General features: G+C 39.1%; 1 protein-coding gene across 4 annotated transcripts in view; it reads left to right on the top strand.

Moving 5' to 3' along the window:
• TDRD15 (tudor domain containing 15) overlaps positions 1-19,445 on the top strand; it is a 65,812-nt gene that overhangs the window by 30,566 nt on the left and 15,801 nt on the right. For all 4 annotated transcript variants that reach the window (XM_065527348.2, XM_015433956.4, XM_015433958.4 and 1 more), the window contains one exon: positions 17,217-17,329. The gene's annotated coding sequence lies outside the window, so the exon portion shown is untranslated. The remainder of the gene's footprint in view (positions 1-17,216; positions 17,330-19,445) is intronic.

The following is a 19,445-nucleotide window of genomic DNA, read 5'->3' as shown; positions in this document are numbered from 1 at the left end:
TGTTATTATTTGCGTATACATAGAAGACTATTATATCTTCTTAATGAATGAACCTTATGTCATTATGTATTCATGTTGTTTCTCTCTGGTAATATTCCTTGCACTGAAATCTAGTTCATTTGATATTACTATGACTATTCAAAGTTTCTTTGGATTGTATGGGCATGGAATTTATTTTTCTCTTATTTTACTTCTAACCTGTCTGTGTATTTATATTTAAAGTGGGTTTCTTTTGGACAACATACAATTGATTCTTTCTTTTTAATCCAATCTGACAAACTGTGTCTTTAATTGACTATTTATACCACTTACATTTAATGTGATTAGTATGGTTAGGTTTTTATCTACCATCTGCTATTTGTTTCTTATGTTCTGTATCTTTTCCCTCTTCTCCATTTTCTTGCCTTTTTTTGGTTAAGCTGATTTTTTTTTTAATAATTTCATTTTTATCTCCAGTCTTGGATATCTATTAGATTTTTCTCTAGGGTTTACAATTACATTGTGAACTATTTATAGTTGGACACTGAATCAAAATGTACCACTTTCCGGCCGGGCGCGGTGGCTCACGCCTGTAATCCCAGCACTTTGGGAGGCCGAGTTGGGCGGACCACGAGGTCAGGAGATTGAGGCCATCCTGGCTAACATGGTGAAACTCTGTCTCTACTAAAAATACAAAAAAAAATTAACTGGGCGTGGTGGTGGGCACCTGTAGTCCCAGCTATTAGGGAGGCTGAGGCAGGAGGATGGCATGAACCTGGGAGGCGGAGCTTGCAGTGAGCTGAGATGGCGCCACTGCACTCCAGCCTGGGCGACAGAGCAAGATTCCATCTCAAAAAAAAAAAAAAAAAAAAAAAAAAAAAAGTACCACTTTCCATCCAGCGTAAGAATTTTAAAGCAGTATACTTTCATTTCCCTCTTCTATCCTTTGTGCTCTTGCTATTGTAAAACTTACTTCTAATACAGTATACATTCAACAAACTTTTGGTTTGGTTTTAAACAATAACTTCTTAAAGTTTTATTTTAATGAGAAAACTATTTATTGGTTATTTTATATATTAATAATTTTCAAAAGTCTTCTTTCTTTGTGTATATCCACATTTCCATTTGGTGTCATTTAATTTCTGCCTGAAGAACTACCCTTAGTATGGTGTCATTTAATTTCTGCCTGAAGAACTACCCTTAGTATTTCTTGTAGTGGGAAAAAATTAAAATTCTTTCTGGATGATGATTTTCTCAGCATTTGTTTGTCAATGAAAGTCTTTACTTAGCTATCATTTTTGAAAGACAGATATTTTTGCTTTGTATATAACTCTTGGTTGCCAGTTTTTTCTTTCGATGTTTTAAAGATGTCACAGCATTGTCTTAAAGTCTGTCTGGTTTCTGATGAGAAGTTGCTTTCATTCTTTCCTTTGTTCTGCTGTACATGTAATGCCCCAACCCCGATTCTGGCTTCTTTTAAGGTTTCATCTTTATTATTGTTTTTCACCAATTTGATTGTGATGTGTATTGGTGTGATTTTCTTCATGTGTCCTGCTTAGATTTCAATGAGATTTCCGGATCTGAAGTTTTATAGTTTTCATCAAGTTTTTAAAATTTCAGCCATTATTTCTTCAAGTGCTTTTGTTTCCTTCCTCTTTGACATTGTCCCATTGTTTTCACTCTTTCATTTTGGATAGTATTTGTTGCTACGCCTTCAAAGTAAATTACTCTTTGGTTCTGCAGTGTCTAGTGTGCTAATTATTTTTAGTAAATTTTTCATTTCACATCTTATATTTTCACTCCTAAAATTCAAGTTGAGTCTTACTTATATCTTCCTTGTGTTCATGTTTTTCTCTATCTTCTTAAAGTGTGGAGTTGATTTTGCTGTTCTAACATTCTTATTTGTTAAATTTATCATCCCTGCCATTTCTGCGATTGATTGATTGATTTTTGCCCCCTCTCGCTGTGGGTAGTATTTTCCTGCCTGCTTGCATAAACTGGTGATTTGCCATTGGATTCTGGTCACTGATGGTTGCTGGATTTTATTTCTTTAGATATTTTTGGGGTTTATTCTGAGATTCAGTTAAGTTAGTTGAAATGAATTAGTTTTTAAAGCTTATTTTTAAGTCTTAGGTAAATCCAAAGCAGATTTAGTCTAGGGTTAATTTGCTCCCATTACTGAGGCAATACCTTTTTGAGGATTCTGTCTGATGCTCCAAGTATTAGGAAGTCTTTCTTTCTTGTTGGTTTGAGCATGGACTACTCCTAATGAGAAGTGAGCTGTGAGCATTGTTGCACCTATTCCTTTCTGATGGCTCTTTCTTTGGCATTAGGTAACTTCCTTGCATGTATGTGTAGATCTACACTTATGCAAAGACATAGAGGGGAACCCTATTGCAGATCTCTGATGCTGTCTGTGTGTATCTCCTGACCTCCTAAAATTCTGAATTCTGTCTTCTTAAGTCAGCAAGGCTGCTGGACTCTGTTTTGTTTTCCTCATTGCACTGTAGTCTGGAAATTCTCTTCAGGCAGTGAGCTCGGGCAATCATAAGGCTTACCTTATTTGTTTCCCTTCTCTTTGGGATCACTGTCCAGCACTGCCTGTTTTCTGATGTCTAAAAACCACTGTTTCATATTTTATCTCCTTTTCAAGTTATTTAAGATGTTAGGATAAATCCCATTCCTATTTGTCTATCATGGCTGAAAGTGAAATTCTCCCTGCAATTTTTTTCAGTTTTCCTTGTTCTTTATCTGCCTTCTTGAGTTGAAAACTTAACTCATTTAATATAAATGTATGTATTTTAAAAATAAGTGTAATTAAAAAAGGGATATTAAATGTTATGAAGGCTAGGAATTTAAGCACTGCATTCACTGTTCCACAATTCTACATGTGTTTGTATGTTGCACTTTCAATTCAGTTTGAAATCATTTAAAGTTTCCATTGTGACTTCGTTTCATGAGTTATGTTCCATGAGTTACTTAGGGATGTAGTTTTAGTTTCAAAATACTTTAAAAAAATGCCTTTTATTATTTCTAATTTGGTAAGTTCAGATAATGTGCTGTGTGAAACTATTTTTTTTTTCAAATTGTTGAAATTTTTGTGAACAACTATTTGATTGCTTTTTATATTGTCCCATATATATTTGAAAAGAATGCATATTCTATGTTAGGTGCAGTGTTGCATTTATATATCTAATGGACCACATTTAGTCAAACTTACTACAACCATACCAATTATTTTACCATTTAGATGTGTCAATTTCTTTCATTTATTTATTTATTTATTTATTTAAGATGGAGTTTTGCTCTCTGCCCAGGCCGGAATGCAGTGGCATGATCTTAGCTCACTGCAACCTCTGCTTCCCGGGTTCAAGCGATTCTCCTGCCTCAGCCTCCTGAGCAGCTAGAATTACAGGCACCCGCCACCACACCTGGCTAATTTTTGTATTTTTAGTAGCAATGGAGTTTTGTCATGTTGGCCAGGTTGGTCTCGAACTCCTGACCTCAGGTGATCTGCCCACCTAGGCCTCCCAAAGTACTGGGATTATAGGCATGAGTCACCATGGCTGGCCTTTTAGATGTATCAATTTCTGATAAAGGTATGTTAAAATTTTTTACCATGATCTGACTTGTCAATTTCTCATGTAGTTTTCAGATTTTGCTCTCTGCTTAGAAGTTTTACTATTATGTTTTTGTGCTATATTAAGTTTCCAGTGCCATATGAAATAATAAAGAACTCCAGAATCTCAGTGGCTTCCAAAAAGCATTTATTTCTTGCTGAAAGCTCTGTAGGTCAGCTGGGGTGGCTGTGCTTTATCCTGCTGGGTAGGGTCAGGTTTATTCCGTATTCTGTTAACTCCAGGACCAGTGACTGCTCAGAGCCTGTTCTTCTCAAGACGGGAATTTATTAGAGAGAAAACCACACCACAAAAGCATGTTTAAAGCTTCTGGTAGATGTTACTTCTGTTTACACCCCGTTGGCTGAGATAAATCACATGATTAAGCTCAACATTATCAGGGCTGGCAAATTAACCCTGTCTCAAGGGTGGCACTACAAAGTTATATGGTAAAGGGGATGAATATATAATTCTCTTACATGGGGAGAGTAAAGAATTGGAAGCAGTAATCTAAGATACCACCACAATTATATATTAATAATTTTGATATCTTCTTGGTGTATTAATTTATTCAACAAATACTTTCAGGATAACTACCACATATAAGGCACTGCCCTAGGTAGATGGGAAATACTAGTGAACAAAAAGTACAAAGATCCTGCCCTAGTGGGTTTATATTCTTCCAGGGGAAACACATACTAAAAAATAAACATGATAAGTAAATTATATTATTATAGGTGCTATGGAACAAAGAAAATGCAAAACAGATGAAGGGTGCTTGGGAACTGGAGGGAGCAGAAGAGAGGTTGTGGTTTTAAATATGGTGGTCAGAGTAAAGGACTGTTCCATTATCATCTTTTTGTTTTTGGCTGATATTAACATGGCTAAACCTACTTTATCGCCATTAGAATTTGCATGGTGTAGAAGATTAACTTCAAAAACATCTCTAATTCTTTATTCTTCCCTGTATCCACACATTTTGCAGATCACCTGCAGATTTTTACCATTAAGTATAGGAGTTTGTTTCCCTGCTCCTTGAATCTGGGCTGGTCGTGTGATTTACTTTAGCCAATAGAATTTTCTGGAATGATGATGTGCCAGTTCTGAGCCTGTCCCTTAAAAGGACTGTGCACTTACTCCTACTGTCTCTTGGAACCTGGCTACTGCCATGTGTACAAGCCCACGCTAGCCTGCTGTATGATGAGAGAAATGTGAGGAAGAGCTGAACCAGCTAGCCACACCCCCAAATACATGAGAGAGCAAAGCTAATCCATTGATAACCCATCAGATGACCCCATCTAACCTACAGATGTGGGCATCACATAAATGTTTACTTTTCATGTGGTTTTTGTTATACAGGATTATCGTGGCAATAGATAATGGGTACATATGGTATATACTTTTTATCCTTTCGTTTTCAATCTTGCATATGGTGTTTTCTTAGTGTATATTTTGCAAGTCACATATAGCTGAATTTTAACTTTTTTTGCCCATAGGGTTTGTAACTTTACATTTTAAATAAACCTATTTATACTTATATTTTCTTATAATGTCCAGTTAATAATACATAGCTTCATCACACCAAGTAAGATAATTCTTGTAAGAGACTTTAACTTCATGCTTATCTATGCTCCTCTTCCTCTAAAGTATGTTGACATCACCAAGAGTTTTAGTTCTAGATAATGATTCAATTTGTTTAAATAGTATTCCAGTTTTTTGAGGAATAGACATTTAATTATATGTTATTTCACAGATGTGTCACCAGCAATTGTTTTAAATTATGCTAATTGCTTAATTCTAAGAGACTCTTTTCCTTCGCATTTTAACCCTTCTGATATCAAGAGGCATCTCAAAATTAGTGTGTACATTTTATATGGTGTTTCTCCTTGGTTTATATTATTCTAACATTCCTCTATGTCCTTTGTCTCTGCCTGGTCAAGTCCTCATCCTTAAAGACTTAATTGTTTCCTCCTCCAGAAAGTTATCCCTGACCTTCTGGTTCCCATCTCCATGACTTTAATATCAATCATGTTTTGTTACAAAATCTGTTTGAGTGTCTGCATTCCTCACCAGGGAAAGCTTCTTAAGGGAGGCTCCAACTATTGTCCACTTTATATTCCCCTTGGATCTTACATATTTCTAGAGGCATACATAATTAATACATGTGTGCTAAAGCATAAATTAAACAACACATTGAAAGGTAGCTTACAAGAACTGTGAGGGGTCTGAGATTTTACTCTGTTGCAAGCTAACAAGTCAGCTTGCCACAATGTCATGGATGCTGACAGAAGATAGAAGACCTCCTGAGTTAGAGTCAAAAACAATTACCCACAGTGAAAGCAGTAGCTGGAGCGCAAACTTGGTTGCATTGGTTTCTGGAGCACCAGTTCCGCAGGGCAGCTTAGGTGGTCCTAGACCTATGCTTGCACAAACATGGGTTGTGTCGTGGGAGACAAATGTGGACCCTAGAAAATGTACCACTGACAGCAGCCGTGGCTGAAAGGAGAGCTTACAGCATTTCTCAACGCTGCTCACTGGAAATGGCCATGAGAAATATTCTAGATAAAGAGTGGTCAGGGCCTTGCATCCTTGGCATAACCCACTAAGACATCTAGGCATTGAAGAGACCCACGGAGTAGTGTTTCTCAATAGTAGAGAAAGCAGTTAGATGCAGATGGTGTTTTTTACTGTTATGATAACAAAACAATAAAAAGCAGACATAAGAACATTTGTTACTTCCTCAGGCCGCTGAGCATGGGGTTAGCAGTTCCTTCCTTGGCCTCCATTGTACCATAATAGAAAATCACAATGAAGACCTTGAACTATCCAGTAAAAGTTAAACTGTTTTTTTTTTTTTTGTTTTGTTTTTGAGACGGAGACTTGCTCTGTCGCCCAGGCTGGAGTACAGTGGAGCGATCTCAGCTTACTGCAACCTCCGCCTCCCGGGTTCAAGTGGTTCTCCTGCCTCAGACTCCTGAGTAGCTGGGACTATAGGCACGCACCACCACGCCAAGCTAATTTTTGTATTTTTAGTAGAGATAGGGTTTCACCATGTTGGCCAGGATGGTCTTGATCTCTTGACCTCGTGATCCGCCCGTCTCAGCCTCCCAAAGTGCTGGGATTACAGGTGTGAGCATTTAAGAAGACAGGATGTGTATAAAATATAATCAATTTTACAGAAATTCTAGCTGAAATGCTTAAAATAAAGGTTTGTGTTTTAAAGAAATAAGGTTCAGAAATGTAGAAAGTTAAGGTATATAGAACTAGTCAATCTTTGACAATGGTAGATAAAAATGTTCAAAATTCTTCTTGCGAGACTTAAGGTAATGATATGTGGCCAAAGTTGATGTGTATCCATATTACTAAAAACTTTTTTTTTCACATATTTGCCAGACGCTTATGTATATGTTTTTGGCTACTCATTGCTATATTTCAAATACATAAAATGTAGATTTTATTCAATTTACCTTAACACTTTTAGAAGACTTTGAGAATAGCATGTAAGGGACTTGCTTTTCTGTTTCATCAGTAATAATGTGACCCATGACTGGATGACATTAATAAATGATGTTCCATACTAAAGGCAATTCTTGATAAGAGACATTATATTGCTCTAATACACATGAACCATGAACCAACAACATATATTATTTTTTACAGTTTAATTTCCAATTTCTAAAAGAATTCTCCACAAAGATCACAATGAATTTCAAGTGAGATTTAGGATCGAATTTAAATGAACTTAGAAAAACATTTACTTGTATTTTATCTTATTTCTCATTTCCCAACTATTCTCTAAATCATAGAACTCATAGGAAATATTAACTACTTTTTAATTTCTCCTTGGGAAATTCACCAATTTTATACATTCTGAACTAGGAATTTAACTAGCTCCTATACATTTACAGAAAGAAATTGACTGCCACATATTTGTGACTATTGTTATGAAAAGGTAAACACTTTATCCTCACTACTGAGTTGGGAATATATCTAGATGATGTTTATGATTATTTCTTAAACAAGATATTTGGGGAAGCTCTACTTGCAAAACATATTAAATGGCAAAGAAGCTTTGGTTAGAAGTAAGGAGGGCTATAAAGAAGAAATAGGAGTAGAAAATAAAAGGGCCAGAATAGATAAAAGAAGTCTATTTTGTAGGCTTGGGGAAGGGAGTGCTGAAGCTAAGGGTGGAGCAATGGCATACAGAAGAAACTGGGGACTTCCAGGGACAAAAGGGAGGCAGGAGGAGAGGAGTGAGGAGGGGCCGGTGAGGTGGCTCACGCCTGTAATCCCAGCACTTTGGGAGGCCAAGGCAGGCGGATCACCTGAGGTCAGGAGTTTGAGACTAGCCTGACCAACATGGTGAAACCCTGTCTCTACTAAAAATACAAAAATTAGCTGGGTGTGGTGGTGGGCGCCTGTGATCCCAGCTATTGGGGAGGCTGAAGCACAAGTGTCTCTTGAACCCGGTAGGCAGAGGTTGCAGTGAGCCAAGATCGCTACACTGCACTCCAGCCTGGGCAACAAAGAGCAAAACTCCGTCTCCAAAAAAAAAAAAAAAGCAATTAGGACAGGTTTTCTCTAAGGGATATGGCAATCACGTAACAGGACAAGAAGGTAGACAGGAGCTTAGGGGAAGGGGCAGAGCTGGGGGTTTCAGGAAATACTAAGAAAAGGAGCTTGAGGGCAATGAGGGTGGAGCTGACTGGCTGCCAGACCACCTGGAGGGCTGTGCTGGGGAACCAGAAAGAGCTGTGTGGGAAGGAAAGGGATTGGAGGCTAGGCACGGTGGCTCATCCCTGTAATCCCTGCACTTTGGGAGGTGGAGGCAGAAGGATCTCTTGAGCCCAGGAGTTTGAGACCAGCCTGGGCAACATAGCTAGACCCCCATCTCTTAAAAAAATATATTAAAAATTAACCAGGTGTGGTGGCACGTGACTGTAGTCCTTGCTGCTTGGGAGGCTGAGGTGGGAGGATCACTTGAACCCAGGAGGTCAAGGTTACAGTGAGCCATGATCACACCACTGCACTCCAGGTGACAGAGTGAGCCCCTGTCTCAGAAAAGAAAAAGAAAAAGCTTGTCAAAATGTGCAAAACCTTTATAATAAAAGCTCCAAAATATTGCTGAGAAATCTAACAAATAAATTAATAATTATTTGGATTTGTTGTTGTCTTCAGATGGAGATGACATTGTTTTACAGCTTTCTTTATTTAAAAAAAAAATAATAAAGGGAGTGGGATGAAGCCTGGGCCTTGGAGAGGGAATAGGACAAGGAAGTCCTAGAGGAGGCTGGGGAAGAGAAGAGCCTGGGTGTGTATGGGAAGCCATAGCCTCCTGCCTGTCTAGGAGGGAGGCCACACAGCCGGGACACTGTTTCTGGGACCAGATAAGAGATACAGTGAAAGGGAGACATGCTTCCTTTTCATGTCCCACTTACAATGGGTTTGTAGACCATATATGGTAATATGTATACCACATTTTCAGAAAAATGTCAATAATATCATTTTTATCAGCCGCAGAGCTATCTATTATATGACCAGAATGTGTTCTTGTTGGACATTTATATTGTTTCTAGTTGATGTTTGTATGAGCATGCTGTACTGAATGTCCCTGTAGCTAAGTCGTTGCTCACAATCTCAATAATTTCATAAAGAGAAATTGCTGGGAAGGGGAGAGTGAGTGTGGGGAAGGGGAATGCCAGAGCAAAGGACATAAACAATTTTAAGGTTTCAGATAAGTAATTTTCAAATTGCCCTAATTAACATTCTAACACAAGCCTATGATGATCTCTGCTTCCCCACGTCCCATTATCACTGAGTATTATTTTTAAAAAAGGTGAGATTTAATTACATCTTAAATAAAAAAGACATCTTTCTTTAAAAAGTAACAGGATGACTGCAGATGTACAGGCATCAAGAGAGATTATCAGTAGGCAAGTTCATGCTGCCTCCCAGTGGCACATACAAAACTGACAAGATAGAAAACCAAGTCCAACTAGATAGGGACTATCTGAGCAAGTCATCAATATTAATTTATTTATAGCTAAAGTTTTATAAAGTGAGTGGAAGAAACACAGAAAAAATGGACTTGATCTTAGCATATTAGAGGAAATGGGAACTAGAAGGAAAACATTCTTACCGATGACTAGAACATGTGACATGATTGTGTATGATGCACTCAGAGATGATTTATTAAACTGAGTGATGGCAAAAAAATTAACTTTTTGATGTCAGGCTAGGAGGAAAGATCACTCGTAACTTCTTTGAAGGGGCTATGGGACTACCTATATCTTGTGTATTTCACATCTGTTTCTTCTACAAGACAGTGAAGACAACAAGGTGCAGTCTTCTAAGGTAACTATCTCCCTGAAAAGAACACTCATAACAGTAATTACGTATTCTGTGTCTTAGACCACCTTTGGGGAAGAAAGTTTATTTTAACATTGAAATTGTTTCTGTGTGTAAAACACTATGCTCTCTAGGGACAAAGCAGGAAAGGAAAAGGGAAAAAGGGAAAAAGTTGCGCAAATGATGGTTTTTGTACTAAAAGGAGTTGTTTATCTTTTGCTGTTTTCCAGCGTTCCATCCTCTTCTCTGTTTATCTGTTTCTGCATGATCTCAACTACTCCTAGGACTGCAAATACCACTTGCACAGTAATCCACTTGCTTATTCAATCTTTGACTTAGATTCACTGTGGATAAACAATATGCTTAGTATTATTTCCATGAGACTTGATGTTGGAGAAACACACATCAAATAATCATATCAATAGGCATGTATTTATAGATTATGATAAATAAGGGGAAAAGTTCAGGTTACCAAGAGAATGTATAACTTAGTGGTTCTTAAACATTTTGCTCTCATACCCCTAATGCTCTCCTATCTGTAATGACTGATGATTAATTTACTGATAATTGGGTACTTGCCTAGATTCTTCAATCTTTTTTAAAAAAAATAAAGCACTACAATTAGAGACTACCTGACTTGAAAAATGATTTTCTACTTAGCCATTAGAATTGTCTACAATCTTAGTTGCTGGGAAGCTTAACAAAAAGACTCTAAAAAAATTATATGTGTTATTATTTCACTTAGATATGCCTTATTTAACACATATACTCAGAAAACATACTGTTAATTTTAAGACACTTTTTCAAAACTCTTTTTTCAATGAGGTATAACATAAATATATACAAAGTGCACACATCTTCAGTGTACAGGTCAATGAAGGTTTTTTTTTTTTGTTTTTTTTTTTGACAGAATCTTGCTCTGTCACCCAGGCTGGAGTGCAGTGGTGTGATCTCGGCTCACTGCAACCTCTGCATCCTGGGTTCAAGCAATTCTTGTGCCTCAAACTCCCGAGTAGCTGAGATTACAGGTGTGCACCACCATGCCCTGCTAATTTTTGTATTTTTGTGTTTTAGTAGACATGGGGTTTTATGTTGGCCAGGCTGGTCTCAAACTCCTGACTTTAAGTGATCTGCCCACCTTGGCCTCCGAAAGTGCTGGGATTGCAGGCGTGAGCCACTGTGCCCAGCCAGATCAATGAAGTTTCAATTTTATAATGAGTTCATTTCTACAAAACCTTGGAGTTTGAGTGTGCAGCCTCAATGAAATAAAGTACCTCTTTATTTCGAGTTTTAAGTACCTTAAGACTTCTTACTTACATTTTTGGATTTGCTCTAACAGAACTTTCCCTTGGGTACATTGTATTGTTTAAAAATGTTGAAGAGATGGAAGAAAACAATGTCCTTATGTTTTCTAGAGTTTCCAGATAAAATATACAATGACCCATTAAATTTGAATTTCAGAAGCTAATAATTTTTCAGTGTTTTAGTATATCTGGAACATACTCATACTAAAAAATTGTTATTTATCTGCAATTCAAATTTAACTGGGTTTCTGTATTTTTACTTGCTAAATCTGGCAACTCTACTCATGGTCAACTCCATGTTGTGTCTAATTATCAACAGCCCTACATGCACCAAAATACTCCATTTCTACTGCTGTGCTTTGTGTCTCACATAAATTTGAATAATATAGAAAAAGACACAATGGCCCTACAAAGGAAGGCTTCACGATGCTACTATTTTAAACAGCTGCTTATTTGTTCAGTGTTTCAGGGGAATTTACACTTCAGGGTAACAAACAATAATAAATATAGGCAATGAAGACTTTTTTGTTTGTTTGTTTTGAGACAGAGTCTCGCTCTGTCACTCAGGCTGGAGTGCAGTGGCGTGATATCGGCTCACTGCACCCTCCACCTCCTGGGTTCAAGCGATTCTCCTGCCTCACCCTCCTAAGTAGCTAGGATTACAAGTGTGTGCCACCACACCTGGGTAATTCTTGTATTTTACAGGGTTTCACCACTTTACAAGGTTTCATCAACAGGGTTTCACCACTTTAGCCAGGCTGGTCTTGAACTCCTGACCTCAGGTGATCCACCCACCTTGGCCTCCCAAAGTGCTGGGATTTTGCCTCCCCCAAAATACCTACCCAGATGACTTAATATAGTTGAGTTTCTAATTTTTCAAGGGACAGTTACTTTCTGTTCTTCCTATATATAATGTCATATAAATTGCTGCGGAACACAAAAAAATAGAGTTGTGCGGCTCATTTTATGAGACTAGTGTAATTTTTCAAATAAAGTTTTTATTTTAAAATTACAGATTTACAGAACAGTTGCAAGAAGAGTAGAAAGAACATGTCACCTCCCCATTTGAAAGTAAACTACAGGCATTATGCCCAATAACCCCCACTACTTTGTCTATTTCCTATAAACAAGGACTTTTCCCTACATAACCCTAACATACCCACGGGGGTCAGGAAATTAACATTATATACTTTAATACCATCGAATCCACGGACCCAATTCAAGAGTCTCCAAAATAGACAAATAGAATTAAATGCAATAACTTAAATAAATATCTGATTAACTGGTGCTCAATAAATAGACATTCTTTTCACTAATTCACTGGGGACTCCTGAGTTTCTATCCTCGTAGTTGCAAGATAGAGCTGTCTGCATGATCTCCAAGCCTTGGACAGCCAGGAAGTGGGGTGATACCACCCCAATGTGTCACACCCATATGACAAGGCTACATCCTGTCCACCACATTAGCCCGTCCAGAGTCTCTCCATGGCCTGTCCCTGAGAGACAAGGCTGTAAGGCTGCCCACCTGGAGCCTAATACCAGCTTCAAGAACTCCCAGTGGGCACTACCCTTACCGGGCCGCATACAACCTCTGCCCTCAGGAAGGCAGGGACAGCGTCAGGCGGGACGCTTTGCGCAGCTGCAGGCCTCCCCTGCCGCACTCAGCCTTCAAGCCCGCACATGCTCCCTGGGGCCGCTGCGGGATTACGAGGGGGTGGGTACAGGGCCCGAGTTTCCCGCCATCTTGGGCCCTAGCGGTATTTTTCCAGCTCCGGGAAGATAGGCCTGACCCGCCGCAGAGATTTTTGGTAAACCCCAGCTCGGCTTATGTATGGTTAGCTTGCTCCAGGTACTATTGATTTCCATGGTACTTCCCCACTTTTCTCCTCTGACCCACAGGGGCTTTGGCCTCCCAGGGGCGGGCTGGGAGCTGAAGTCTGGTGGGATCCTCGGCTGCCTCTGTTCTCCCTACCTCTAATGGCGGCGGCGGCTCAGACTCAGCTCTCCCACCTGGGAGCAGAGCCCTTCCTCGAAAAATGCAGTTATCAGAGAGGGGAGCACCCAGCATACGGGGTCAATGATGGCTGATCCTAGTGTCAAGCTGTGTGTGAGTGTGAGAGAGAACCTAATGCCAGGGTGTGTGTGACACAGTGATCCTAATGCCAGGGTGTGTGAATGTGAGAGAAACCCTAATGTCAGGGTGTATTAGTGTGACAGAGAGATCCTAATTTCAGGGTGTGTGTGTGTGTGAGAGACCCTAATGCTAGGGTGTGTGAGTGTGACAGAGTGATCCTAATGCCAGGGTGTGTGTGTGTGAGAAACCCTAATGCCAGGGTGTGTGTGTGTGAGAAACCCTCATGTCAGGGTGTGTGAGTGTGAGAGATCCTGCCAGGGTGTTTGTGTGTGAGAAACCCTCATGTCAGGGTGTGTGAGTGTGAGAGATCCTGTCAGGGTATGTGTGTGTTAGACCCTAATGCCAGGGTATATGAGTGTGATCGAGTGATCCTAATGCGAGGGTGCGTGTGTGTGTGTGAGAAACCCTAATGCCAGGGTGTGTGAGTGTGAGAGATCCTCATGCCGGGAAGTGTGTGAGTGTGAGAGAAATCCTAACGTCAGGGTGTGTGTGTGAGAGACCCTAATGCCAGGGTGTGTGTGAGTGTGAGATAAATCCTAATGCCAGGGTGTGTGTGAGTGTGAGATAAATCCTAATGCCAGGGTGTGTGTGAGTGTGAGATAAATCCTAATGCCAGGGTGTGTGTGAGTGTGAGATAAATCCTAATGCCAGGGTGTGTGTGAGTGTGAGATAAATCCTAATGCCAGGGTGTGTGTGAGTGTGAGATAAATCCTAATGCCAGGGTGTGTGTGAGTGTGAGATAAATCCTAATGCCAGGGTGTGTGTGAGTGTGAGATAAATCCTAATGCCAGGGTGTGTGTGAGTGTGAGAGATCCTAATGCCGGGGAGTGTGTGACTGTGAGAGAAATCCTGATGTCAGGGTGTGTGTGTGAGGGAGACCTTAATGCCAGGGTGTGTGAGTGTGAGAAATCCTAATGTCAGGATGTGTGAGTGTAACTGAGAGATCCTAATGTCAGGGTGTGTGTGTGAGAAAAAGACCCTAATGTCAGGGTGTGTGAGTGTGACTGAGAGATCCTAATATCAGAGTGTGTGAGTGTGAGAAATCCTAATGTCAGGGTGTGTGTGTGTGAGAAAGACCCTAATGCCAGGGTGTGTGTGAGAGAAATCCTAATGTATGTGTGTGTGTGTGTGTGTGAGGGAGACCTTAATGCCAGGGTGTGTGTGTGTGTGTGTGTGTGTGAGGGAGACCTTAATGCCAGGGTGTGTGTGTGTGTGTGAGGGAGACCTTAATGCCACGGTGTGTGTGTGTGTGTGTGTGTGTGTGTGTGTGTGGGAGACCTTAATGCCAGGGTGTGTGAGTGTGAGAGATCCTAATATCAGGGTGTGTGAGTGTGACTGAGAGATCCTAATGTCAGCGTGTGTGTGTGAGAGAGACCCTAATGTCAGGGGGGGGGTGTGTGTGTGTGTGTGAGAAATCCTAACGTTAGGGTGTGTGTGACTGTGAGAGAAATCCTAATTTTAGGATGTGTGTGTGAGGGAGAGATCCCAATGCCAGGTTGTGTGTGAGTGTGTGAGAGAAATCCTAATTCTAGGGTGTGTGTGTGTGAGAGAGAACAATCCTAATGCCAGTGTATGTGTGAGAAAGAGATCGTAATGCCATGGTGTGTGTGTGAATTAGATTCTAAGCCAGGGTGTGTGTGAGTGTGTGAGATATGCTAGGATTGTGTTAGGAAGAGATCCTAATGCTAGGGTCTGTGTGTGAGTGTGAGAGATCCTAATGCCGAGTTGTGTGTGAGTTGTTGCGTGCGTGTGTGTGTGTGAGAGTGTGTTAGTGTAGACCAAAAGACATAAAGAGAGTTAAGGTATGGAGGTGCTTTTCTAACGAAATTTATCTTTGATGAATCACTTAATTGTTGTACCACTTTGGTATACATTCAATTTTTCTAACCTTTTGAAATTAACAAGAAATATAAGCTCTTTACAGCATGTCAGCTAAAACAGAGGGTCAAGTGAATACCCTTTTACCCCCTAGAACTCTTTTTCCAGTTCCATCTCCTGATTTATTTGTTTGATATGTACCCGTCACACTTTATTTGTATACGAACACATAATCATGTATACATGTAAGATATCATTTTAGTATCTTTTTTATATTACTCTGACCTCCTTCCAAATTGAACAGGATTCTTAAGACCTATTGATCAGAGCGAATAGAAATTTTTTATTAATAATTACAAATATTAAAATAGGTCCTCTATGAATTATTCTTTTCCTCCATTAATGAACATTTAGCTTGTGCATGTGTGCCTGTGCATGTGTGTGTATGTGTGTGTGTCTTATAGCTTTAGTGAAGTATATCTGAGATATAACAAACCACATATTTGAATTGTACAATTTGACATTTGACACATGTATCCTCTATGAAACCACTATAAACGACATCATAAGCACATCCATCACCTTCAAAAGTTTCCTTTGGTCCCACTCCAACCTGCGCTCCCCTTACCCAAGTCAATCATTGATTTTTCTGTTACTGTAGATTAATTGGCATTTTCTAGGATTTTATACAAATGGATTCATAAATTGTATATTCTGCCTCTGTGTTTCAGCATAATTGTTTTGAGAATCATCCATGTTTTTATGAGTATCAGTGCTTCATTCCTTTTTTTTTTCTTTCTTTCTTTGAGACGCAGTTTCCGTCTTGTTGCCCAGGCTGGAGTGCAATGGCAAGACCTCGTCTCACCGCAGCCTCCATCTCCTGGGTTCAAGGGATTCTCCTGCTTCAGCCTCCAAGTAACTGGGATTACAGGCATGCGTCACCACATCTGGCTACTTTTGTATTTTTAGTAGAGACGGGGTTTCTCCATGTTGGTCAGGCTGATCTTGAACTCCCGACCTCTAGTGATCCGCCTGCCTTGGCCTCCCAAAGTGCTGGGATTACAGCATTCCTTTTTATTGTTGGATAGTTTCCATTTTGTGCGGTACGACTATTCTATGGTTCCATTGTTTATTGTGTTGACAAACATTTGGGTTGTTTTGTTTTTGGCTGTTACAAGTAGACTTGCTGTGAACAGTCTCCTACAAGTTTTTGCATGGACATATATTTTCATTTATCTTGAGTAAATGCTCGGAAGTGGATTGCCTGGGTCATGTGGAAGGTATATGGTATATATTCAACTTTTAAAGAAACTTCCAAACTGTTCTCCAAGTGTTTGTACCATTTTACAATTCCTTCTGCAGTCTGTGACCTTTCCAGTTACACTATACCCTCACCAATGTTTGGTATGGTTGCCCTTTAATTTCAGCCATTCTAGCAGATGTGAAGTGTTATCTTAGTGTGATTTAATTTGCATTTTCTTAGTGACAATGATATTAAGCATCTTTTTCAAATGCTAATTTTCCATCCATAAATCCTCTTTGGTAAAGTGGCTGCTAAATCTTTTACCTATTTTTAAATTGGATTTTTTTTTTTTTTTTTTACTATTGAGTTGTAAAAGTTCTTTATATATTTTAGACATAGGTTCTAGGTTATATGTTTTGTATTTTCTCACTCTCTGGCTTGCCTTTAGTTTTTTTATTGTGTCTTTAGAAGAGCAAAATATTTTAATTTTGATAAACTGATGTATTGATTTTTTTCCCTCTTTAGTAGTTTGAATTTTCTTGTGTCCTTAATCTTTGCCAAGTCAAGTTACCTTCGATTTTCTATTTTTTTCTGAGAAGTTTTATACATTTAGTTCTTATATGTGGGTTTATATTCCATTTAGAATAAATTTTTGCATATGGTCAGTTTTTTTTCCCTCTTTTAAGCTTTTGGCTATCTAACTGTTAAAGCATCATTTGTCGAATTGCTGGCACCTTGGTTGAAATCGTTTTATCTTTTATTGACTTTATCTAGGTCTTAATTCTGGATTCTATGATCTGTTCCAGTGAATTATATTTCCACACCAGTACTACACCAGTACCACAGTGTCCTGAGTGCTGTAACTTTATAATTAGTCTTAAACTCAGGTAAGCATAAGTTCTCAAACTTTAATCTTTTTCAGTTTATTTATTTATAACCGATTTAGACCATTCTGTTCCTTTGCATTTCCGTAAAAGTTTGAATTTCTACCAAAATGCATTCCAGGATTTTGATTGGGATTATGTCAGTTCTGTAGGTGACTTTGGGAAGAATTGATACCTTAAAATTAATTTACATCATCTTTAATTTCTCTTAGCAGTGTTTTATAGTTTTAATTTTGTAAGTGTTTCAATAAACATCTTTCAGTATATATTCTTATATTCATAAGGATAGATTACCAAGAGTAATCTTGGTATCAAAAGATGTGAGGATTTTAAGATTAATGGTGCTATAAGTTTACATGGCAAAAATATTATAAGAATTTATTCTCGGGCCGAGCGCCGTGGCTCAAGCCTGTAATCCCAGCACTTTGGGAGGCCGAGACGAGCGGATCACGAAGTCAGGAGAGAAACCCCGTCTCTACTAAAAAAATACAAAAAACTAGCCGGGCGAGGTGGCGGGCACCTGTCGTCCCAGCTACCCGGGAGGCTGAGGCGGGAGAATGGCGGGAACCCGGGAGGCGGAGCTTGCATTGAGCTGAGATCCGGCCACTGCACTCCAGCCTGGGCGACAGAGCGAGACTCACCGTCTCCAAAAAAAAAAAAAAAAAAGAATTTATTCTCTTACCTGGAATCTATGAATTTTCATTCTCCACATCTTCTTCATTTGTTCTGGATATAATCATTCAGTTGTTTTTCCTAACACAGTATATGGAAGAGGAATTTTCATTTTTCTTTTCCCCATACCAGTGATATGGAACATATTTCTATGTTAAGGATGCTTTATATTTATATTCCATGTTACAGTTTTTTTTTTTTTAAATCTGTCATGTGTCTATTCATATGCTATTCTTTTTTTTTTTTTTTTTTTTTTTGAGACAGAGTCTCGCTCTGTTGCCCAGGCTGGAGTACAGTGGCACGATCTCGGCTCACTGCAAACTCCGCCTCCTGGGTTCATGCCATTCTCCTGCCTCAGCCTCCCGAGTAGCCAGTACTACAGGCGCCCTCCACCACGCCCGGCTAATTTTTTGTATTTTTAGTAGAGACGGGGTCACCGTGTTAGCCAGGTTGGTCTCAATCTCCTGATCTCGCCGGCCTCGGCCTCCCAAAGTACTGGGATAACAGGCAAGAGCCACGGCGCCCGGCCGATTGTCTTTTCTGTATAGCAGTTTTAGCATATATGTACCTAACTGTGTTCTTCATTCCTTTTATGGTTTTTGGGTTTCTATCTTTTTTAAGATTGTCCACCTTATCCTAAAATATTTTAAATGTTTTTCTAAATTTTCTTTTAACTTTATGGCATTTTGAAAAGAATTTGGTTTCAGTGTTTTTTTCTTGACTGTTAGAGAAGAAATGTATGGCCATTTATAGAAAAATTTGAAATGGAAAAATCAGAAAGAAGGAAAAATTACTGTCACTTAATATAATCCATGGGAAAATAAGTGTTTTCTTAAAAAATGTTATTATTATTTATTTATTTTTTTGACAAGAGTCTTGCTCTGTCAACCAGACTGGAGTGCAGTGGCAGGATCTCGGCTCACTGGAACCTCTGTCCCCCAGGGTCAAGCCATCCTCCCACCTTAGCCTCCTAAGTAGCTGGGACCAGAGGTGCACGTTACCATGCCCCGCTAATTTTTGTATTTATCGCATTGTGTTTCTCCTTCAACAGTTGATGAAATTTGGGTAGTTTTCACTTTTAGTTGTTAGGAATAATGCTACTGAGAATTGGTCCTGTCCAAATATTTGTGTGGATGTGTGTTTTCAGTTTTCTTTGATCTATATCTAGTAATGGAATTGCTGTTTAAGTTTCTGAGGAATCACCAAACTTTTTGAGAATGGCTGCACCATTTTACAGATGCAGATTGCAGGAGGGTTCTCATTTCTCTACATTCTTGCTAACACTTGTAATTGTTCATTTTTTAAAACACAAGTCATCCTAGTGTGTCTGAAGTGGCATTTCATTGTAGTTTGCATTTTCCTAGTGACCGATGATTTGACTATCTTTTTATATGCTTATTGGGCTTTTGTGTATCTTTTCTGAAGAAATACGTAGTCAGATCCTTTG

Source organism: Macaca fascicularis, chromosome 13 (genome assembly GCF_037993035.2).
Source record: "Macaca fascicularis isolate 582-1 chromosome 13, T2T-MFA8v1.1".
NCBI lineage: Eukaryota > Metazoa > Chordata > Mammalia > Primates > Cercopithecidae > Macaca > Macaca fascicularis.
This window is presented reverse-complemented; position numbering and strand designations above follow the sequence as displayed.